The 13,414-nt window shown below is 37.4% G+C and overlaps 1 protein-coding gene across 1 annotated transcript in view; it reads left to right on the top strand.

The window, feature by feature from the left end:
• AR (androgen receptor) overlaps window positions 1–13,414 on the top strand; it is a 204,294-nt gene that overhangs the window by 67,301 nt on the left and 123,579 nt on the right. The window lies entirely within an intron of this gene.

Below are 13,414 nucleotides of genomic sequence, written 5' to 3'. Positions count from 1 at the left end.
TCTCAAATGCTCCAGAGAATAACAGTTTGCAGCTTCTTGTATGTGTTTAAAATTGAGGGAAGGTAAGACATTATGTGGAGGTGGGAAAAAGCAAGATGGGGATTGGATTACAGGACAGTTAACAAGGTTATGTGCTTTCTTCAGGTTGGTTATGGCTTATTTCAAAGGTGTAGTAACCTAGATGCACAGAAACAATAGACAGGCCTTGTTTAAGGCAAAGATAAACCTTTCACTGAAAAGTTATATGCTTGGGGTGTGACAACCCACCATGCCCTGCCCCCTTAGGAATTTATGATCAGATCACTATGAAGTTACTTTCCATAGAAATTCTTTTTCTGTTCACACTACTGTCATTGAAAATTATCTCTCTTGACTCATAACAACGTGTGTGTTACTATAACATGATCACACCATGTTAACATTAATATTAGCATATTCAACCACTGCCTGAAGAAATGTGGTCCTGACCTTAAAAGAAATAAAAGAAACTTTTTCTTTACATTTCTCTTTCTCCTGTGAACCTTTTGTATTGGTAGTAGAATAGTTTTCACTGCAGGCCACCATTGTCTATTTCAGAATAAGGGGTTGCTTGACTTGGCGATGGTAACTCTGTTGTTTTGGGGTTTTTTTTTTTTCATTTTATGTTTTTAATTTTTAATTTTTCTATTAACAGTAAATTCAATATTATTTTGTATTAGTTTCAAGTGTACAGGATAGTGGTTAGACAATCACATACTTTACAAATTGTTCCCTGCCAAATATTTCCTGTGCCCACTTTGCTCTATACATAGTTATTTCAATATTATTGACTATATTCCCTATGCTGTACTTTATATCCCATTGCTATTTTACAACTACCAATCTGTACTTCTCAACCCCTTTACCTTTTAAGTCACTTCACACTTGTCAGAATGGCTATCATCAATAAAACAACAAACAGTAAGTGTTGGTGAGGATGTGGAGAAAGGGAAACTTCATGTACTGTTGATAGGAGTGCAGACTGGTCCAGCCACAGTGGAAAGCAGTATGGAGTATCCTAAAAAATTAAATATGTAACTGAATGGTTTTTGAACCTTCTTTCCAAGGTTGATTTTCATGGGCTACTTGGAACAGACTCCTTCACTTGAGTTCCCTCAGTGACCAGTGTGAAAAGGAATTTTATGGTTTGGAGCTGGTTAAGTGAAATCCAGAAATAATAAAGAAAGCATTTTCTTCTTTGGGAATGAATTTGGTAATAATCTCAGGCATTAGAAAGCACCAAAGTCTCAGCCTCAGGCATTCCCAAAGGATTCTCCAAGTGGCCTGTGTCACAGAAGATACCATTGTAATCGCCTGTTAGTCTTGAGAAAATATATGTGCATGGTTGTGGGATCCCTCACCTTTTTGACCTGCTCGTTCCACTTTCATTGTGGACAGACTCTTTGGAAGGCCAGCTTGGCATGCACATGTGTTTATTCCACTCTGGAGTGTTCTTTATGCAAGAGCATTTGTTGAGTGGTTTACCATTTTGTTTTACAGCCACTCTGCAGGCTATGAAATGGTCATCTGGTCTTTTTATTTGTCTGAGAAAAGCAGTTTTTACCTTCTTATTGTTATGGCTGTCATGCAGCAGAGGAATAACTTGGGGAAACCATATGATTTCCTTCTATCTTCCCACACACTGTTTGGGAACTGGACAGGAACATCAAAATCTGAGGTTTACTCATTTATATTTGCCCTAACCTGCACATGGGATATTCTGTTTTTCAGGTAACATAATGGACAGATCATTGGTATACCATGCATTGAAGCAAATTTATGCCTGCCATGTGCCAGGCACTGTGCTAAGGCATTCTGTTAACAGAGATGAAACAAATTTCTGTTCTCTAGGTGTTTTCTGTCTCACAGGGAACACAAATATATAGACAAATTGCTACTTTAAAAATGTCATAGTGTATGTGAATATAAAGTACTGAAAATGTGTGATTAATTCTGAGGGAGAAGAGTGATAATGAAATGTTCTGAGAGGAGGTCAAGTTGAGGGAAGAAAGGCACCTCACAGAGGAACTAGCACAGAATATACTAGTGCATTGAGTTTGAAGAAATGACAGGTAGTCCAGTGTTGCTTAAGCAGAATCCAGGTAGTTGATAATGTTCTATGTTTGGTTACAAAGGACCTTGAACATCATCCTGAAGATTTTTAACTTTTTCTGGTGAACAAAGTCGCAGGATTTAAAAAAAAAATGTTTGCTACACAGTATGTACTTCCTAAGTACCAGCCACTGAGGCTTGGCAGTCATTAGTTTGTAAGTCATTAGAAGAATTTTAAACAGAGGTGTGACCAGGGAGTGATATGCAAAGTTGTGAAAGTAGAGGTAGTGAAATCATTCAAGAGGCTAAATGTATAACTTGAATGAAAGTACCCAGGGCTTCTATTGGCTCATTGGGCCTATCATTAACAAATGAATACAAAGAGACCACATGGTGTTTTTGAAATAACTTGAAGCTTAGAATTAAAATATTAGAGCTCAGGGCCTGGCACTACTGCATAACTAGTTGTGAATCCATAGGAATCTTGCTTTTTTTTGAACCTCAGTTTCCTTAACTATAAAATGGGAGTCTGAAGCTTTCTAGCTACTTCCTAGAGTTATGGGGAACAATTGTGATAATACATGTGAAAGACATTGTGGTATACAAATATTGGTTATTAAGTCAGCTGTTGTTATTTAATGTACTGAGTACCATACCTGCCTCACAGAGTTGTTAGGCACATCACGTGGAATAATGGATTTGAAAGCATTTTGCTAACTTTAAGACATGATTCAAATATTAAGAATTAGTAAAAATAATAAAAGACAACAATTCATTATACATCCACATGTTCTGTCTCCACTGTGATTCATGCACTCATTCAGGACTATGCATAAGAACCTCCATTTAATTTTCACAGGTTACATTCCCACACATGACAAAATCAAATAGGACCAATAGATTCTAGGCATTGGTTTCTCTCCTGTCAAATTTTGGTTGTAGGACTGACAGAACACCCATTTTACATGAGTTGTCACCAGCCAGCCTAGTGCTGACATCCAGATACTTTGCCAGATGCATGTTGAACCAGCCCCCAGCTCCACAGAAACCCCATTTCCTTCCCTTCAAATTGGCCATACATATCATTCTTCAAGTTCTGTGCCCAGCAGGGCCACAGCAATCACCATGAAACCAGGCATAATCTGTAAACCTAGTTTCATATTGCTTCTGGTTAGTGGAAATACCCTATCAGGCAGAGACACCCATGATAGTTTGATGTTTCCAGTGGAGTTTACACCCACTTGGGTATTCTGCCTTTGGTATCTCTGAGATGGAGCATACAAGTGAGAAATCAGAGCAGCTCCCACCCCCACACTAGAAATTCTAAGACAAAGAGGTCTTCAAACCCTTCTATCCCACTGTTTATTTCATTAACAGAAGGATCTTCCTAGTTACATAGTCATTTCCTCTCTACTCTTTTTTCTTTTACAAAATTTTTGTGGAGCCAGCTTAAGATACTCGGGCTTTTGGGTTTCATGGTACATGTCATATTTTCAAACTGTTATTTTTCTGGACAAGAAAGGTGGGAAGAGTCTGCTTCTTTATCTCTTTTCTCTTAGCATAGAAGATTAGAATCATTTAATGAAATGCTATATTAGCTGACTTGATAAATTAGTACTAATGAATCTGATGCATTTATAAGAATTTTCTGCCATAAGAATTGAAATTCTGACCTATAAAAAATTTATTAGAAAATTTTCCCTTTAAAAAATTTTTAACCTTTGACAAATAATCAGACAATTTAAAACAAGTAAATTCTATCACTGGTTATCAAAATTTCTTATAAAAATAATTTCCATCTTTCTTTTTAAGCACATTTTATCAATTATGCTATTACACTTGTCCCATTTTTTTTCTCCCCTTTCTCCCCTCTGCCTTGCACCCACCTCCCACCAGCATTCTCCCCTTAGTTCATGTCCATGGGTTGTACATATAAGTTCTTTGCTTCTCCATTTCTTATACTATTCCTAACCTCCCCCTGTCTACTTCGTACCTACCATTTATGCTTCTTATTTCTGTACCTTTTGCTCCATTCTCCCTTCCCACTCCCTGCTGATAATCCTCCATATGATCTCCATTTCTGTGATTCAATTCATGTTCTAGTTGTTTGCTTAGTTTGCTTTTGTTTTTAGGTTCAGTTGTTGATAGTTGTGAGCTTCTTGTCATTTTACCATTCATATTTTTGACCTTCTTCTTTTTCTTAGATAAGTGCTTTTAACATTTCACATAATAATGGCTTGGTGATGATGAACTCCTTTAACTTGACCTTATCTGGAAAGCACTTTATCTGCCCTTCTATTACAAATGAAATCTTTTCTGGATAGAGTTGTCTTGGATGTAAGTCCTTGCCTTTCATGACTTTGAATACTTTCCATCCCATTCTTGCTTGCAAGGTTTTTTTTGAGAAGTCAGCTGATAGCCTTATGGGAACTCCTTTGTAGGTAACTGTCTCCTTTTCTCTTGCTGCTTCTAAGATTCTCTCCTTATTTTTAGTCTTGGGTAATGTAATTATGATGTGCCTTGATGTGTACCTCCTTGGGTCCAAATTCTTTGGGACTCTCTGAGCTTCCTGGACTTGCTGGAAGTCTATTTCTTCACCACATTGAGGAAGTTTTCCTTCATTATTTGTTCAGGTAAGTTTTCAATTTCTTGCTCTTGTTCTTCTTCTGGCACCCCTATAATTCGGATATTGGAAAGTTTCAGGTTGTCCCAGAGGTTCATAAGCCTCTTCACTTTTTTGAAATCTTGTTTCTTCATTCTGTTACAGTTGAATGCTTATTTTTCCATTTTGTTCCAAATCATTGCTTTGAGTCCTGGTTTACTTCCTGTTACTGTTGGTTCCCTAAATATTTTGCTTTATTTCTTTTTTTTTACTTTATTTTAATTACAGTTTTCTCCCTTTTACTCCCATTCCATCCCACCCACCCAATCCTCCCCACTTCCCTCCCATTACCACCCTCCCCCTAGCTTTTGTCCATGTGTCCTTTAAATTTGTTTCTGTAAACCCTTCCCATTCTCTCCTGAAATTCCCTCCTCTCCCCGCTCTGGACACTGTCAGCCTGTTCTCTATTTCAGTGTCTTCGGTTATATTTTGCTTGTTTCTTTGTTTTGTTGTTTAGGTTCCTGTTAAAGGTGAGATCATATGGTATTTGTCTTTCACTGCCTGGCTTGTTTCACTTAGCATAATGCTTTCCAGCTCCATCCATGCTGTTGCAAAGGGTAGGAGCTCCTTCTTTTTTTCTGCTGCATAGAATTCCATTGGGTAGTTGTACCATAGTTTTTTGATCCATTCATTTACTGATGGGCATCTAGGTTGCTTCCAGCATCTAGCTATTGTAAATTGTGCTGCTATGAACATCAGGGGGCATAGGTTCTTTTGGACTGGTGTTTCAGTGTTCTTAGGATAGAGTCCCAGCAGTGGAATTGCAGGGTCAAAAGGCAGATCCATTTTTAGAGTTCTGAGGAAGTTCCATACTGCTTTCCATAGTGGTTGTACCAGTCTGCAGTCCCACCAACAGTGCACTAGGGTCCCCTTTTCTCCACAACCTCTCCAACACTTGTTGTTTGTTGCTTTGTTTATGATGGCCATTCTGGCTGGTGTGAAGTGGTATCTCATTGTGGTTTTAATTTGCATCTCTCTGATAGCTGGCGATATTGAACATCATTTCATGTGTCTTTGGATTTTCTGTATGTCCTCCTTGGAGAAGTGTCTGTTCAAGTCCTTTGTCCATTTTTTAATTGGGTTGCTTGTCTTCCTAGAGTGGAGTCGCGTAAGTTCTTTATATATTTTGGAGATTAAACCCTTGTCTGAGGTATCATTAGCAAATATGTTTTCCCATACAGTTGGTTCTCTTTTTACTTTGATACTGTTTTCTTTAGCTGTGCAAAAGCTTTCTATTTTGATGAGATCCCATTTGTTTACTCTTTCCTTTATGTCCCATGCTTTATTTCATTTTGGGTATCTTTCATTTTTTTCTCTTTTTGTTTTGTTTTGTTTTGTTTGTTTGTTTGTTTTTTTCATTTTTCAACCTAGCTCAAATAGTTCTGTGAGCATTTTGATTACCAGGGCTTTAAACTCTCCATCAGATAGGTTGGCTATCTCCTCATTGCTTAGCTCTCTTTCTGGAGTTTTGCTCTGCTCTTCCATTTGGGCCATATTTCTTTGTCTGGATGCAGCTGTTAAGTTGCAAAGGGGTAGGGCCCTAGGTATTTACCAGGGTAGGGCAACCGTCTTTGCTATGCGGCACTGCCTGTGGGGGGAGGGACCAGAGATGGAACAATGCAGCTCGCCTGCTCCTCTCTAGCCCACTTTCTAATGAACTCTTGTGTGAGACTGGGAGTTTCTCCCACTGTGGCAACCACTGCCGTACTCCACAGTCAATTCTGAGTCTCAGTTTCACCTTTAGCCAGCCCCACCCACATAGTCCACTTCCTTGCCTCAGTTTTTCTCAGCCACCTCTACCTGTACGGCCTCACCATGGGTTCTTACCAGTCTAGTTGTTCTGGTTGATTTTTTATTTAATTCCTTGGTTGTTGGAGTTTCATGCAGTTTGATTTTCTGGTGCTTCTGGTTGTTTATTGATTTTAGATTGGTTGTTATCCTCCTTTTGGCTGTGCAAGGAAGCAAAGGGTTTCTTCCTATGCCTCCATCTTGGCCAGAACTCCTATCTTTCCTCATTTATATTTTGACATCTTGGTGTATTCCTTATCAATTTTTATTATAAGGAAATTTATAATATATATCAAAAATTCCACCAAAATATTTTTAAAATTTTGTTTTTTACACAATATAATCCTAACATATCCTCCAAAATGCTAGAAAATGGTTTGAAATTTATTTTAAGATTTCTTTATACCATTTGTATCTTTTAAATGTATATCACTTTTAAATGTTACTTTAAGAGCCATAAAAAGAGACAATGAAAATTAAATCATTTTCAGTAAAGGACATTTAACTCTTGGGAAATACAGGACACATATAAACTTCTACAGACCAGAAATGAAAGAGAGATTTATCATTTTGTAAGTTCTCCCAACTCCGTTACCTGTAATGAAACTTGGCATCTTTAGACTCACAGATTTTTAGGCTTAGCTGGTTGCTTCCTCAGCCTAAGGCATAATTGAACACCTTGAAGCAGCCATCCAAAAGAATATGCTGGTGTTAATTCATAGGGAGCAGTCCTATTAAATGTCCATAGTATTTTGAGGTCCTAGACCTGGTGTCTGGGCAATCAAAAAAAGAAGTCAATGGACTTGCATTTAAGTAGAGTATTTCATACATCACACTAATTAGTTTCTCAAAGGCCTCTCTCTTGATAGGAGGAAAAGCAGCAAATAGGAACTTTTGATAAAATGCTTAAAGTTGGCTTGATGTTTTCATTAGTTTAAAAAATTTGGATATTGGAATGAAAAAAATAATACATTCTTGTAATAAAATACTCAAATAATGCAAAAGAACATGAAATGATAAAAGTTCTACTCATGACCTCACCTATTCCCTGCACCCTTCAGTTTCACTTTTATATAGTTAAATACATGCATATTATTTTTCACAAATGTTATCGCACTACAATTAGTACTCTGCAAACTGATTTCTTCACTTACTAGAGCTCATACACATTTCTATGCATATGTATAAATACATATGTATATGAATATATGTTATATATGTATATGTATAATACAATATATATTAATTTTCTTAAAGGCTGTAAGGATGTATTGTAATTTATTTTGTCATTTCTCACTGCTGAAAGATATTCAGTTTTCTCCCCTAACTTTTGTGATATTATAAGTAGTGTCGCAATTAATATCCTCAAAAGGTAGCATATTTTGTGGTTAAAGAAAGCAGCTGTGGAGACAGATGATTTTTATTCTTGTATTGGTGCCACAACTCTGTATTGTATGATCTTGAGCAAGTTACTTAATTTCTCTATGCCTTGGTGTCTTCCTGTGAAAAAATTGAGATAATAATGGTCTCTATCTCATAGGACTGTTATGAAGATGTAATGAGGTAACAATACACATTAAGAACTTAAATATTTACACATTAAGTGCCAGGCACATGGAAAATGTAACAATTGTTAGTTAATATGATCCTAATCCTTTAATAGCTTACTTTTGCAAATACAAATTCTTAGTTGTTAAATAGTTGGGTAAAAGTGTATGTCAATTTTGAATGCTGGTAGAAATTACCCTTTTCCTGTCAAAAAAAACCCCTGCAAACATTGCATATTATTAAACTTTTTAATCTTTGTAAATATGGTAGGTTAAAAACAGTTTATCATTATTTTAAGTTTCCTCTTTCTAATTATGAGTGAACATGAGCATCTTTTCACATATTTATTGGCCATTTATATTTCTTTCCATGTGAACTGTCTGTTCTTGGCCTTTGCCCATTTGTTGCCGTCTGGCTTTTCATCTATTTCTTATTGATTTATTAGAGCTCCTTGTATGTAAAGGAATTTGGCTCTTTGTCATGTGTGTTACAAATAGTTTTCCCAATTTATCTTTTAACTTTGTTTATATGATTTTGTGTCCAGGAGTCTTGAATTATATAGTTAAATTAATCATTCTTTTCCTTTATGGCCCCTGAGTTTGGAGGTCATGCTTCAAAAGTCTTTGTAGGTGCATTTGATTTAAATCATGTACTGACGTATTTTTGCCAAAAAAACTCAACTATGGATGTAAGAGCTAGAAAGGATCTTAGAGGTTGCATAATTTAATATGTTTGTCTTCATATCTTTTGAATTTTTCTTTGTAGAGGAAAAGAAGTTTAGTACCAATAAAGGGAATGGAGTCTAAATTTTCCACAGCAAGCTAATGGTAAAAATATAAACTAGAACTCTGAGTTCAGATCATTCTGTTTAACCAGATTGTTTCATAAAAAGAGTTTTTTAACTTAGAACACATTTAAGCAATTCAAAAATAGATTTAATTTTTAAGAAAACCCACATTTTAAAACAAAGATTTATTTTTACTTTTCAGATTAATTTTACTTAGAGAAATATTAGCGTACGTTCTGTTAATCATAAATCATATATATTTTTTAGATATTTAGTTGAATGAATGTACAAATATTCTAATCAAAGGGGAATATCTGTCTTTTTACCTTCTTAATTATTTTAGTTATAATTATGAAATGTTGACTTATTTTAATAGAAATTAAGTAGACTTGCTTTAATAGATACGAGAACTAAAGAGCATTAGCTTGGCTGCTAACTGTACCCTCAGCTTCCTTTCCCTGGCTTTAGTAAACCCTAGGATTAAATCTAATTCCTTTTAAGTTGTTTGGGACATTAGCCAGCATGACCTGTCTTGAATGCACGTCTACCCATGTTAGTCCTCATTCTACAGCCCTCTAATGGCTTCTTACCTTAGCTTACTCACTGTAGCCACTTATCCCTAGCAACTGCTCAGAGTCTTTCATTCAGCCTTATCCACACTTCCCTTTGTACATGCCGTTTCCCTGCTTGGGGCAACTTTCCTTTTGCTCATATGCCTGCCTGGAAAAAAACAATATAATTAAATATTATTTCTGCTACTTCTGTGAAGCCTTTTACTAATCTTTTTACTCCGAGACTAAGCGTTCCTATAGGCAGAACTTCTAATATGTTAATTCAAGGACCATGGTGGATTCTTTACCCAGCAAAACAGCCATTTAACTGGTAAAATTATAAAAACACCCATTTAAAAACCTCTGGAAATTGTCCTAAGGGCATACAGCAAAGAGAGAAACATTTATCCAAAAAATTTCTTAAATCTTGGTAAGATGAACAAGAATCTGTGGCATTTGAACCATGACCTAGTCTCATCCCACCCTCCATGTGATAGAAGCTGTTTTTCAGACAGATGTGGCCAAGAAGATGAGGGATCCCTCTACCCACAACTTCTTCTGTAGGGCTATAGTGTCACTCCCAGAGGGCCAGGCCAATAGTGTCTCTTGTACCTCTTAGCCCTATATTGTAGAAGCATTATTTTAGGTAAGCACAGCTGAGAGGACTAGAGATCTCTTCCATCACTCAGTTTCCACTCATGAGATCTCTGCCCCAGTGGATTTAAGCCAAGAATACTGGGGCACTGGTTGTACCTGTCCCAGCTCATACATAGAATGAAGATTCCATGCTAGGAAAGGCAAATCAAGATGAATAGGGGCTACCATCACTCCACAGGGTCCACTTGTGGAGCAGAGGAGTCACTCTGGGAGAAGCAAATCACTCACTCCCTGGCCCTCAACTCTACTGCAGTGACACAGAGGTTCTGCCAAGTGTGGAAGACAGACCATTAGGATGGAGAGCTTCACAGGTCTGCCTGAGGAGACTGACATTATTTGAAACAGAGTTTGGAGAAGTTCCTAAGAACTTTATCAAAAACAATGGAAATATGTCAGAAAGAATGAAGTGGAGGTGGGGACTGCATGGAGGTGGGCAAAGGGGGGGATGGAAGCATCTGTAATAGTGCCAACAATAAAAATCAAGCTAAAAAATAATGGGGATATTGGAAATTAGCAATTAAGGGGGGACTGGTAGCTCCATCATGCTAGTAGCAACAAGCGAAATACCAGACCAGCCAGAAGGTTACCAGAGAGAAGAAGGAAAGGAAATATCCAAAAAAGCCTTATCAAGTCACACTCATTTCTGAGTCTGTGGAGTACTGACTGTGCACATGTGCTAGGCCTCACCCACCAAGGAGAAATGAGAGCACGATGTGGGGCTGACACTAAATGATTCCTTAAACCATGCCTTGGCTGGTGGGGCTCAGTGGAATGAGTGCCAGCCTGGGAACCAAAAGGACGCAGGTTCGATTCCTAGTCAGAGCACATGCCTGGGTTGTGAACCAGATCCCCAGTAGGGGGCATGCAAGTGCACCCACACATTGATGTTTCTCTCCCTCTCTTTCTCCCCCACTTCACCTTTGTCTAAAAATAAATGAGTAAAGTCTTCACTTATTAGGTAAAGTAGTTTTTTAGTGAAGTCTATAGGATTTTCTATGTACACTAACTATCATGTCACCCACAAACAATGACAGTTTTGCTTCTTCCTTTCCAATTTGTATGCATTTTATTTCTTCTTGTCTGGTTGCTATGGCTAGGACTTCCAATACTATGTTGAATAGAAGTTTTACTGTGTGAAAGTGGACACCCTTGTCTTTTTCCTGATGTTAGCAGGAAAGCTTTTAGTTTTTACCCACTGAGTATGATATTGGCTGTAAGTTTCTCATATATGGCCTTTATTATGTTGAGGTATGCTTCTTCTATTCCAACTTTGCTGAGTGTTTTTATCATAAGTGGGTGGTGTATTTTGTCAAGTGCCTTTTCTGCATCTATTGATATGATCAAAACAGTTGGATACAAAGTCAATATTCAGAAATTGAAGGCATTTTTGTATACCAACAATGAAATATCAGAAACAGAAAACAGGGAAAAAAAATCTCATTTGATATAGCAACAAGAAACTAAAGTACCTAGGAAAAAACCTAACCAAGCAGGTAAAATAGTTGTACTCAGAAAGCCACACAACACTGAAGAAAAAAGTTAAGGAAGACACAGATAAATGGAAGCATATACTGTGTTTATGGATTGGGAGAATTAACATCATCAAAATGGCCATACTGCCCAAAGCAATTTATAGATTCAATGCAATCTCTATTAAAGTACCAATGACATATTTCACAAATCTAAAACAAACATTTCAAAAATTTATATGGAACCATAAATGACCTGGCATAGCCTCAGCAATTCTGAGAAAGAAAAACAAAGTAGGAAGGACCACAATACCTGATATCAAACTATATTACAAGGCCACTGTAATCAAAATAGCCTGGTACTGGCATAATAATAGACACATAGATCAATGGAACAGAATAGAGACCTCAAAAATAAACCCAAGTCCATGTGGTCAATTAATATTCAGCAAAGGGAGCAGAAGCATGAAATGGATTATAAATAGCCTCTTCAATAAATAGTGTTGGGAGATCTAGACAGCTACAGGCAAAAAAAAAAAAAATGAAACTTGACCACCAACTTACACCATACACAAAAATAAACTCAAGATGAATAGAAGACTTAAATATAAGTCATGACACCATAAAAGTCTTAGAGAACATAGGGAGGAAAATCTCAGATATTCCATGCAGCAATATTTTCACCGATGTGTCCCCTAGAGAAAAGGACATAAAGGAAGGAATAAACCAATGGGACCTCATCAAAATTAAAAGCTTCTGCATGGGAAAAAAAATCAACAAAATGAAAAGGGAGCAAACTGTATGGGAAAATATATTTGCCAATGATACTTTGTAGAAGGGTTTGATCTCCAAAATATATAAAGAACTCACATGATTCCACTCCAGGAAGACAAGGAACCCAATTAAAAAATGGGCAAAGGGCCCTGGCTGGCGTAGCTCAGTGGATTGAGCACAGGCTGCGAACCAAAGTGTCGCAGGTTCGATTCCCAGTCAGGACACATGCCTGGGTTGCAGGCCATGACCCCCAGCAACCACGCATTGATGTTTCTCTCTCTCTCTTTCTCCCTCCCTTCCCTCTCTAAAAATAAATAAAATCTTTAAACAACAAAAAAATGGGCAAAGGACCTGAACAGACACTTCTCCAAAAACATACAGAGGGCCCAGAGATATATGAAAGGATGCTCAGTAGTAGTAGCCATCAGAGAGATGCAAATTAAAACCACAATAAGATACCACTTCACACCAGTCAGAATGGCCATCATAAACAAAGCAACAAACAAGTGTTGGAGAGGTTGTGGAGAAAAGGGCACCCTAGTGCATTGTTTCTGGGAATGCAGGCTGGTGCAGCCACTGTGGAAAACAGTATGGAATTTCCTCCAAAAACTAAAAATGGCACTGCCTTTTGACCCATTATTTCCACTGCTGGGATTATACCCTGAGGATACTGAAACACCGATTCAAAAGGAGCCATACACCTCAATGTTCATAGCAGCAAACCCAAGTGCTTGGAAGCAGCCTAAGTGCCCATCAGTAAATGAGTGGATAAAAAAACTGAGGTACATTTACACAATGGAATACTATGTAGCAGAAAGAAAGAAGGAATTCCTACCCTTTGTGATAGCATGGATGGAACTAGAGAGCATTATGCTAAGTGATATAAACCACATGGTGAAAGACAAATACCATGTGATCTCTTCTATAAGTGGAACCTAATCAACAAAACAAACAAGCAAGCAAAATAGAACCAGAGAAATGGAAATAAAGAGCAAACTGACAGAGACCAGAGGGGAAAGGGGAGGAAGATAATGGGAAAAGAAGGGGAAGGTTAAGTCACAGAACTTGTATAAAGGACCCATGGGCATAGGCAACAGGGGTGGGGAGG

Source organism: Phyllostomus discolor, chromosome X (genome assembly GCF_004126475.2).
Source record: "Phyllostomus discolor isolate MPI-MPIP mPhyDis1 chromosome X, mPhyDis1.pri.v3, whole genome shotgun sequence".
NCBI classification, from domain to species: Eukaryota; Metazoa; Chordata; class Mammalia; order Chiroptera; family Phyllostomidae; genus Phyllostomus; species Phyllostomus discolor.
This window is presented reverse-complemented; position numbering and strand designations above follow the sequence as displayed.